An 11,226-nucleotide genomic window follows, 5' to 3' on the forward strand; every position below is an offset into this window, starting at 1 on the left:
GGGCAAGACATTCCTGTCCAAGGCCCTCTGCCGCTGGCGGGTAGTGCCCGCATAACCAGTGGCAGAGACCTGGGACAGGGGAACACCTGATGGCCCAGCTTCCTGGTCACCAGCTGTGTGTGGCTGACCTGCAAGGTGCTTCCTGGCTGTCGGATGGCTGGGACGGGTCAGAGGACGTCCGAGGAAGGACCGCTCCAGGGCCAGGTTGCAGGGTGCTGCTCCAGGTGCTGTGGAAGAAAGGAAAATCATTACTACCATGCCTTTACAAGAAGCATCAGCTGTGGATTAGAAAAACACAGATTAATAAAAATAAAAACCCAAAATTTATAATACTTACGATCTCGTGGCAAGGACCGGTCTTAGGAACTGCAACGCGTGATAGTGACGGTATCTAGTTCTGGTCCTTGACGCAGATCCACTGCGAACCTGGCCCTCAGCACGAACATCACTGTTGAAGCGGTCCTTGATCGAACGCCAACATGTTCGGACTGTGTCCACTGTTGGTAAAAAAAAAACAGTGCCGTCAAGGACAACAGTCACTGCGGCACAATATAGCAATACAATACTCAAAGCAGTCACTGTAGAGCCCGATGACACTGTTGGGTTTCCTGCTAGAATATACCTAGCACGAAACCCAACAGTGCCGTCAAGAACAACAGTCACTGCGGCACAATGTAGCAATACAATACTCAAAGCAGTCACTGTAGACCCCGATGACACTGTTGGGTTTCCTGCTAGAATATGCCTAGCACGAAACCCAACAGTGCCATCAAGGACAACAGTCACTGCGGCACAATACAGAGCAGGGAAATACTCACTAAACGCCTTTTTGGAGGATGCTGTGGCGCTGTCCCAGCCATCCATCAACGCTGCGGCCACCTCATTCCATAGCCGCCGGGTCACCACAATGTCCTTGTACAGCCGGTCACGGCTGTCCCACAACGGCGAACGCTCCTGGACCAGGCTGATGAGCTGCTCATTATCCAGGTAGACGTCTTCATCCCGTTGTGGAACCTAGACAAAACACATTCATTAGAATAATCAAATTTAAATTGAATAAAAAGTTACAAAAAAAAGAAACATAAAAAAGAGTAAAAATAGAAGATAAAAAATAAAGAACATTACAAATCATTTGATACATACATTCCGTATCACCACCGGGACTTGGCTTCGCTGCTCCTGCTCTTCGCCCTCACTAGTCCCGTCCGCAGAAGATGATGATGACGATGTCTTAAAAAAGTTGAAAAAAACGTAAGAGATTTGGAGAAGCAGCAGATATACTTACCAGATGCACGAAAATAATCACCTCACGGTCTGCTTGCGCCAATTCCTGCCGCGATGGGGAATACTCGGATTCTGAAGACATACTGCATGTAAAAATAATAAAAATCATTAGTACATACATAATTTAAAAGGACAGGCATATAATGTAATATACTCACATTCTTCGCTGATAGAAGATGGGTTCCTTGTTGACTGTCTGCTCTCCAATCTGTCAGTGTAGTAGTGGCAGAGTTTTGGCAGGCACCTCCTTTATATAGACTTTTTTTTTTTTACTTTAGAAGATTATAACTAGTACAACAAGTGGACACTACCAAAAAAACGCAGCGCTAAAAAAACGCATACATGCGCATGCCAGTGCGCACGTATGCGCATCCATAGGCTATAATGGCCATTTTTAGCACAAAACGTGCGCATACGTGCGCATGCGCTTTTTTGCAGGACCAAAAAATGCAACATGCTGCGCCTGTAAAATACAAACGCACACCCCAAAAAAACGCAGCGCATGAAAATCGCATACGTGCGCATGCCAGCGCGCAGGTATGCGCACCCATGTTAAATATAGGGGAAAAAACGCATGCGCACGTATGCGTTTTTTTCCAGCGCAAAAAAACGCAAATGTGAAACCAGCCTTAGTCCCTCAAAAAAACAGATCACAATGCCTGGCCAATTATGGAAAATAATTATCGGCACCCGACACCTGGGGAATACCATTTAAAACGCACCTATGCTTTCCACAGTATCTTTTACTGTTAAGTCCCTGAGTTGGGAAGTCCCAAAGATGTCCTGGGACTCCTACTGGTCAGGGATATTGGCTTCAGGGGATGCTTCCTCCTCCTCATTTCTGGCCACTACAGTGAAAGGAAATTCAACATTTACATCTTGTGACCCTGTTAACATAGCCGACCCTTGATGGCACTCTGGACTGCTCGGTGCTACAGCGTTAACCAATAAGTCCCAAAACACTGGAAAGTCAAGTCCGACCATTATAGCATGAAATAAGTGTTATGATTGGATCACAGAGGAGGAGAGCAAGCCCAAGCTAAGCCACAGAAAACCAGAGAGGTTGGTAACTAAGTGGATTGCAGATCCTATCCACACAACTAGCAGTAGCCGTGGAGCGTGCCTACAATGATGCTAGACGCCTCGGCACACCCTGAGAGCTAACTAAGGCCTCTTTCACACTTCAGTTTTTTACAATCAGTCACAATCCGCCAGGTTTTGAAAAAAACGGATCCTCAATTTTCTTTTGAGGATCCGTTTTTTTTCCCCATTGACTTCCATTAATGGCGGATTGTGACAGATTGCTGTCCGTTGCATCAGTTTTTTTTGAGGATCCGCCAAAAGTTGCTGTCCGTCACCATCCTCAAAGATTTCAAAACGGAGCTTGCAACGTTTTTTTCTCTGGCGGATCCTCCAGACACTCATTTAACCCGAAATTCTTTCTGGGTGCCGGACAAAAAAAAATTCTCTCTCTCTCTCTCTCTCTCTCTCCTTCCCGGCCAGCGGTTCCTTTAAATTTCGTCATTTTCAGGATCCGTCTGAAAACGGATCCTGTGCCATCCGTTCACATCAGTTGAGAACAGATCCGCTTGTCTGACTTTTTGACGGATTTGAACTGATGCAAAAAACTGAAGTGTGAAAGAGGCCTAAGCCTAAAGCGAGAAAGGTGAAATCTAAACTGCCCCAGAGCAGACCCCAAAGGAATAGATAGCCCCCAAACATATATTGTCGGTGAGACAAGATGAAAACACAAACGCAGGTAGGAAAATAGACTGAGCAAACGATGGGGCCCACATTGACTAGACAGGACAGGAAAGGAAAGACACTGTCTGCAATCACGCAAAAAACCCTGCAAAAAGGTCCAACACGTCTGATGCAAAAATACCGAAGTTGCACGACTTCGCCTACTATATCAGCACTCTGGTATATTCTGAAAGCAGAGCAAAAAGAGGCCAATCTAATAAGGGACAAAAACAAACTGGCACAAGCAGTAACATATGGATCGTGATTCAGCACAGCCCCAGCCGGAGCAGGCTGACCCACACAAAACTGAAATAGACAAAACCAGATCAAATGTGAACAGAATAGCAAAAGAACACTTAGCTGAGCATGCAGGGACTGAGCTGGAAACTAAGACCTCAGGAGGCAGGAAAAAATCACCAGCAGGGATAGAGGGAGTCGGCTGTCTTAAATCCAGTCTGAAACCCCAGATCTCCAATCGTCGTCCTCATTATCAGGTGGCAAGCCTTTGTTAATCAGATCAGCTTCATTACCTCCAGTAACCACCAGAGGGAGCCCAGAAAGAGAACTCGCAACCCCTCCATCAACCTGACCAGCTCCACCACCTTCAGCAATAACGAGAGGTAGGCCAGGAAGCGAATTCACAACAATAAGTCTTTGACCACTCCTTCTTTGTTCGATACAGAACCACAGTCTGTGCACATGTTGACTTGAGCCATAGGATAGTTCTTGGTATCGTATCTACATGGATATACTTTACTCCCATCCCCTTCCCAGGAACTAGAACATGTGGAAGTCTAGCCCTTACCAAGGTCATCAAACTTACTGAGTTAAGGTGTCCTGTCACAGTCACAATGTTCAATGTCACCTGGCACAGTTGAGGTCCCTCACCAGGGTAGGGTATGACACTGCATTTGGCATGTGCAAAATATGATTCGCATTAGCCAATAAAGCAATCCATCCTTTCTGAGACCAACAGACAGTGGGCTGATATATGCCCCGGGACACAACACTTCAAATAGACTACAGTACGTGTGCACCCATTGAACCCAGCTCTGAATCCTCCTGGGTCTTTTGACCACCTCAGGCCTTGGAATCCTTCTTTTGGGTATTCGAGAAGGGCAACCTCAGGCTCCCTTGATGGCTGAAGGAGTTCTCCACAGCCAAGCATCTCTCCTCGCGGCTTACAATGTAATCTGCACTCGGGAGATCTCCTTGTGCAACCCAGCTTTTTATGGATTTCAGTAATGAGTTAATAAACCGGTCCACTACCAAACTTTCCACCATCTGTGCTGGAGAGCAGGTCTGAGGCTGCTGCCATTCTTGCACCAAGTGTAGCACTTTGCTCATCTTAGACCGAGGAGGCTTGTCTTTTTGGAAGTGCCAGAAGTACAGCCATTGAACCTTAACTGTAAGGGTTACACTCAGCTGTGCATAATCTCCACCTTCAGCTTGCCGGTCTGGAAAGCCTTGACATTGCCCTTCAGAGTCATTTTCTGCAAGGCCTCCAGTACTCTTTGCCTCATCTGAGGATGGCATCGAAAGAAGAAAGGCAGTGCCTGTCCTGGACCAGCAATGCCCATCTGCCCCGACAGTCCCATAGGTGAGTATAATCAAAGGTCTTTTCTTGCCTTGCAGGTCGGGTAGAAAGGTTGTGGTCTCATCTCATGTGGGTCAAACCTGTTAACAGGTTCACTTTAAACTGTTGCTGCTATAATTGCTGCTGCTGCACATGGACTTCTTGCTTAACCAGCTACTCTCTGCTTTCAGAGCATGTTTGCAACTATTTAGCTGCCTTTATCCATTACATTTAGTCTTTAAATTGTAATCACCTTTGCTCTTTGGGACTTGCTGCCCGCACCTAAACCACTAATTGTTGGGGTTCACACTTTCCAGTAGCCACTTAGAACATCAAACCACACAGTTTTTTTATATCACAAATAAAATAGTGTTTATTTCCACTAATTGTACAGTAAAAAAAAAACCTAAGCCATAAACATAAAATCCCTAGCCCTGTCCAGGAACTAACTAAACAATATAGACCATGGTTATTCAGACACAGCTGAGCTAGCCCCAGAGCAACCAGTGATACTTGCAGATTGGTGCACATGATCTGTGCAGTCTTTTTTCAAAGAGGTTCTAGCTTGTCTCTCTGCAGCTCCATCACAACCCACTCAGCTCAGCTTCCTTCAGCTGACAGACAGCAGAGAACACATGGCCTGGTTCTAGTCCTAGTTACCCAGGTGCAACTAATCAGTACCTGTACTGCTAGGATTTAACCCCTAGTCTACCTGGCTCTCCTACGCCATGCTTCAATTATCAGTTTTGGTACAATGCTTCAAAAGTACCACCTACAAACAGTTATCAGTTGCTATTAGCGACTATTCAACAGGCACAGTCCATAACCATATGGAGATGTTCAGGCTAAGTTCCCACAATGAGTGTTGGTGTGTTTCTTTCTGCTGTATATTTTCATTTTAAAAAATGCAGTGCATTAGAGTTCCAACGAAGTGGAAGAGTTTTATGTCAAACTCGTACCCACTAGGCTGTTTACTAATGCTGTAGAAATTGACCTGTGGTGCATTTTTGAAATTCCCAACATGCCAGTTTTTCATGTAGTAAATATGCATTTTACGTATGATTTTACCCCATAATCTTGAATGAGATGCAGAAAATCTAGAGATAAAAACTCCTTATATGTTTTAGTGCAGGGTTCCCCAACTCCAGTCCACAAGGATCACCAACAGATCATGTTTTCAGGATTTCCTTAGTATTGCTCAGGTGATAATTGCTTCACCTGTCCAATACAAAGGAAATCCTGAAAACATGATCTGTTGGTGGGCCTTGAGGACTGGAGTTAGGGAACCCTATTTTAGTGCATTTCTGTAGTGCAAGTAATCCAGTAATAATCCAGAGTTCCAGTTCTATCAAATCTAGCTAACTCATCAAACAGGAAGCTTCCAATCAAAATAGTTTGTATTTAAAACTTGACATATCAAAAAGAGGCAAAAACCGTAGGTAAAAAGCATGATATAAAATGTATTTAAAAAAATCACTAAAAATGCAATAAAGATAAATTCAACTGACCTAAATTACCAATGTACAGAAATGCTGATGATGATTATTAAAAAATGAAGAAAATACTCCTTGTGAAAAGGTGTACTTGGATGGAAAATTGCAAAAAACACTTAATACCCTGATGCTGCACAAATCAAATTGTAAAGTGACATAGCTGGTCCACACTACTGAGCACTGACACAAAGCAGCAACTTTTTAAATTTGGCATTGAATTCAAGCCATTTGGCGCAGAGATAAAAATGAAATAAAAAAAAGTTGAATCAAAGACCAGAAAAGGTGACTGCTAATCATGTACAGAACAGCCAAGCTCTTTAAGAGGACCTTTCAATTTTTTTATGCTGAACTGGACACATGATGTAACAGTGGCAGCAAAGAAAAGTAAAATGTCCCAAAATAGCTTAGAACTTGTTTTGCAGTATGTAATTTACACTATCAGTATTTGGTCAGTATTTTACCTCAGTATCTGTAAGCCAAAACCAGGAGTGGGTGATAAATCCAGAAGTGGTGACATGTTTCTATTATACTTTTCCTCTGATTGTTCCTCTCCTGGTTTTGTCTTTCAAATGCTAATGTTAAATACTGACCAAATAATGATAGTGTGACCGTGGCCTAAGATGGCCTAAGATTTCACCACAGGTGTTTCGGATGGATCCCAAGTAAGTGCAGGCCATTGCGGAGTGGGTTCAACCTCAGGACCTAAAAGGACTCCAGCGCTTCTTGGGATTCGCAAACTATTATCGGAAGTTTATCAAGGGCTTTTCACAGATAGTGAAGCCTCTCACCGACCTCATGTGCAAAGGGGCCAATATCAAAAATTGGTCTCTTCTGGCAAAACAATCCTTTCTGATCTTGAAGAATTGTTTTATGTCTGCTCCGATACTTGTGCAACCTGACCCATCCATGCCATTTGTTGTGGAGGTCGATGCCTCAGAGGTGGGGGCCGTATTGTCTCAGGGGCCAGCTACTCTGACCAACCTTAGACACTGTGCTTTTTTCTCCAGAAACTTTTCTCCGGCAGAGAGAAATTACGATGTGGGGAATGGAGAGCTTCTGGCAATTAAGCTAGCGTTTGAAGAATGAAGACATTTTTTGGAAGGGGCAGAGCAACCGATTACGGTCATCACGGATCACAAAAATCTGGAATACATCAAAACAGCTAAAAGATTGACTCCCAGACAAGCCCGGTGGTCACTTTTTTCTCAGTTTCAATTCTCTATTACGTTCCGTCCTGGATCCAAGAACGTGAAAGCGGATGCTTTATCACGTAGTTTTGAACCATTGTCTTCCCCTGATCCACCGTCATCCATTCTTCAACCTGGGGTGGTTATAGCGGAGCTGTCATCGGAATTGGAGCGGGAGATTGTGGGGGCTTAATCTTTAGCTCCAAGGTCCAAACCTGCTCATAAATTGTTTGTCCCACAACACTTACGTTCTGATCTCCTGCGGCAATTTCACGACTCTAAATTGGGCGCTCACCCAGGTATTGCAGCCACGTGTGAGGCAGTAAAAAGAGTTTTTTGGTGGCCATTAATGTCTGCAGAGATTAAGAAACATGTCGCAGCATGTGGGGTTTGCGCCCGTTTTAAGAGCTCTCATTGCCGGCCTGCCGGGGAATTGGTACCTTTACCAGTTCCGAGAAGACCATGGACTCATCTGTCCATGGACTTCATCACAAATCTCCCTCCATCCCGGGGTAGCACGGTAATTTGGGTAATTGTGGATAGATTTTCTAAATTGGCACATTTCGTACCCATGGCCAAGTTACCGTGAGCTGAGGTTCTTTCGAAACACTTCCTTTCCCAAATCGTTCGCCTCCATGGTGTACCCTCTAATATTGTATCTGATAGGGGGATGCAATTTGTAGCGAGGTTTTAGCAGGTGTTTTGCAGGAAGTTGGGGATATCTCTATCTTTCTCCTCAGCTTACCACCCTGGGAGCAATGGATAAACAGAGCGCACCAATCAGTCGCTGGAACAGATCCTCCGGTGTTTGACTTCGACATTGCAGGATGACTGGTGTGATGCTTTACCATTGGCAGAATTTGCTTTCAGCAACCAAATTATCCAGTCCACGGGTAGGGCACCATTTTTTATTAATTACGGATTGAACCCTCATTTTGGTGAGTTTTCACGCCTTGATTCAAACTGTCTGGTGGCCGAGGACTCGGTCAGCAGGATAAGTGATCTATGGTCGAAGGTTCGTACAAACATTTGCAAAGCACAAGGGAAATATAAACACTTTGCAGACAATAAGAGGGACTCGGGTCAGACACTACATTGTGGGGATAAGGTGTGGCTCTCGACGCGAAACATAAGTTTAAAGTTGCCCTCCACCAAATTGGGTCCCAAATTCATTGGCCCCTATGTGATAACTGAAGTGATTAACCTGGTGGATTATCGCTTACTCCTCCCCTCATCTTTGAAACTGCATAACGTTTTCCATAGGTCCCTACTCAAACCTGTAGGTTCGGTGGTAGAGGAACCTGCGTCTCTACCGCCTCCGGTGTCTGTGGACGGTCATATGGAATTTGAAGTGCAAAATATTGTACAGTCCCGATGGGTTCGAGGGTCACTACAGTATCTCGTCCATTGGTCCAGAGGATCGGTCGTGGGTACCGGCCAGGTTGGTGCACGCGGAGCGCCTGGTTAAAGCATACCATGCTCGGTACCCAGAGAGACCTGGGGGTCCTGAGGCCCCCCGTTGAAGGAGGCGTACTGTCATGGTTTATTCAGAGCTCTGGGCAGGTGGTGCAGGAGTTAATGGAGAGAGCCTCTCTTTGGATCTGGGGAGGGTTTTTATAGCCTCAGCGGAGTTCCGTCCCCTGTCATTTATACTCCTAGTTTGAGTGTGCCCGACCCTGCTCCGTCAGTGCTTCTCGCCTGTCCTTGTATGCTTGTTGGTATATGATCTCGTTTGGCCATGGTAAACGTCTCTTGGATTCCGATTCTGTATTTGCTTGCCCGTTCTGTGTATGACCCCCTGGCTTTGTATTTGACCTCCCTGTGATCGCCCCTCTTGTACCTCTGCTGCCATCCTGTGTATGACCTTCAGCTACGTTGTTTGACCTGCATCTGTACCTCCCCCTGTACCTCGCCGCCTGCCCCGTGCATGACCTGTTTGCGTGTTACACTATGGTTATTCTCTGTGCCACACTCCTCTTTGTACAGCTGGGAGGGTCCCTGGAGCTAAGCTGGGGCTCCGCCCACTCCTCTGATGCGCGGTCACGTGACCACAGGTCCTGCGACCTCAGGGACACTAACCACGGCTCTGCCCTCCCCGCAGGTCCTTCAGCCAAGCTACTGATTTCAGCGCTACAGGTTCTCACCGCGGTGAGTAATCTCTCTGCTGCCTGATTATCAGCCCTCGTCCCCCCGAGTGGCAGCACTAGCTAGCTGTCACTCTGACACTTACCCCCTCCTGGCGTGGTATCTGCAGCCCCCTGCTTCTCCCACGGTCTCCCTTCCTTCAGCGGTCGCATGGTGCCGCTCATTAAAGTCATCAATATGCACATATTGATGACTTTAATGAGCGGTACCACATGACCGCTGAACAAAGGAAGGGAGACCGTGGGAGAAGTGGGGGGCTGCAGAGACGTGCCAGGGGAGTCAGTATGATCTGACACCCCCGCTCCCCCTCCTCCCGCCGACCCCCAGTATATGACTCGAGTATAAGCCGGAGAGGGGGACTTTCAGCCCCAAAAAATGGGCTGAAAATCTTGGTTTATACGTGAGTATATACAGTAATTATGACATGGTGGGGATATTTGAGACATGGCTGGATGAGAGCCATCCCTGGGCTGTTAATTTACAGGGCTATAGTCTGTTCAGAAATGACCGTACAAATATGTTTTCTGGAGTTGCCCAACGGTTAATATCTTGTGGTCGCAGATCTCCTCCCACATCATTAGCAAACTTACAGGCAAAACCACAATCCTCACACCTCACTCGGCCCTACTTTCCCTTAATCTAGAGGAATTGGACCTTGCCTTAAAAGATATAGTCATCCATGTTTGTCTTGAGGTAAAAAATTCCATTGCATTCCATTGGAAGAACCGTTTCCTTCCCAAAGTTGATGATATCTTACAGTTGATCGCACAACATAGATCCCATGAGTTGCATTTCGCATTGGCTAATGACCAATTCAATAACTTCTACAGGAAATGGTCTAAATGGGACCAAACTTTCCCTACTCCTATTACTTGAATGAATCCTTTAACACTTAGTAATCTCGGTATAAGAAAAGCTGTTTTAGTTTTACCTCTGACATAACTGATCTTGTATCTACTATTTGACATAGGGTTAGATCTGTAATGACACTCATTATATTGTACAATCTTGTATTCTACATATTTAGGCGTTGGCAAGATATGTTTGTAAAATGACATCACTAATGCATGTTTTGCATTTTCTGTACATGATGTCAACTTGTAATTTCCCTACTTCCCCTTATCTTTCCTTCTCTTCCCATTCCCATCCCTCCCCCCCTGTCTTCCCCTCTCCCCATTGTTTAAAAGAATAAAATCTTTGGAAAAGAAATGACCATACAAATAAGCGAGGGGGAGGTGTGTGTTTATATGTAAAATCAACCTTAAAACCCATCCTGCATGATAATATATGTGAATCTAATAAAAATGTAGAGTTGCTGTACGTGAAGATAAGGAGTGAGGAAAAATAATAAATTATTGATAGGGATTTGTTATAAGTCTCCAAAAATAATGGAAGCAATGGAGAATATCCTCGCAAAGCAAATATATGAAGTAGAGACCCAAGAAGAAGTCATTATTATGGGGGACTTCAACTACCCTGAAATACATTGGGGAACCGAAACCTGCAGTTCCAGCAGAGGTGATAGGTTTTTGACAACTATGAGAGACAATTATCTTTCACAACTGGTTCAGGACCCAACAAGAGGGGGGCACTGTTAGACCTAATATTAACCAACAGGCCAGACCGCATATCAAATATAAGTGTCGAGGGTCACTTGGATAATAGTGATCACAAAATAATAACTTTTCATGTATCCTTTAATAAGATGTGTAGAAGAGGGGTTACAAGGACACTAAACTTCAAGAAGGCAAATTTCCAATGGTTGAGAGATGATCTTGGTGCAATTAACTGGGACATA

General features: G+C 45.0%; 1 long non-coding RNA gene across 1 annotated transcript; it reads right to left on the bottom strand.

Moving 5' to 3' along the window:
• Nucleotides 1–498: 498 nt before the first annotated feature.
• LOC141089632 (uncharacterized) lies at nt 499–1,623 on the bottom strand. The gene is made up of 3 exons (XR_012232354.1): nt 1,307–1,623; nt 1,144–1,230; nt 499–1,014 (listed from the first exon to the last, which is right to left on the bottom strand). It is a non-coding gene; the product is annotated as an uncharacterized lncRNA (long non-coding RNA).
• Nucleotides 1,624–11,226: the final 9,603 nt, after the last annotated feature.

Source organism: Dendrobates tinctorius, unplaced genomic scaffold (assembly GCF_039654945.1).
Source record: "Dendrobates tinctorius isolate UK_male_01 unplaced genomic scaffold, ASM3965494v1 ptg000046l, whole genome shotgun sequence".
Taxonomy (NCBI): Eukaryota; Metazoa; Chordata; class Amphibia; order Anura; family Dendrobatidae; genus Dendrobates; species Dendrobates tinctorius.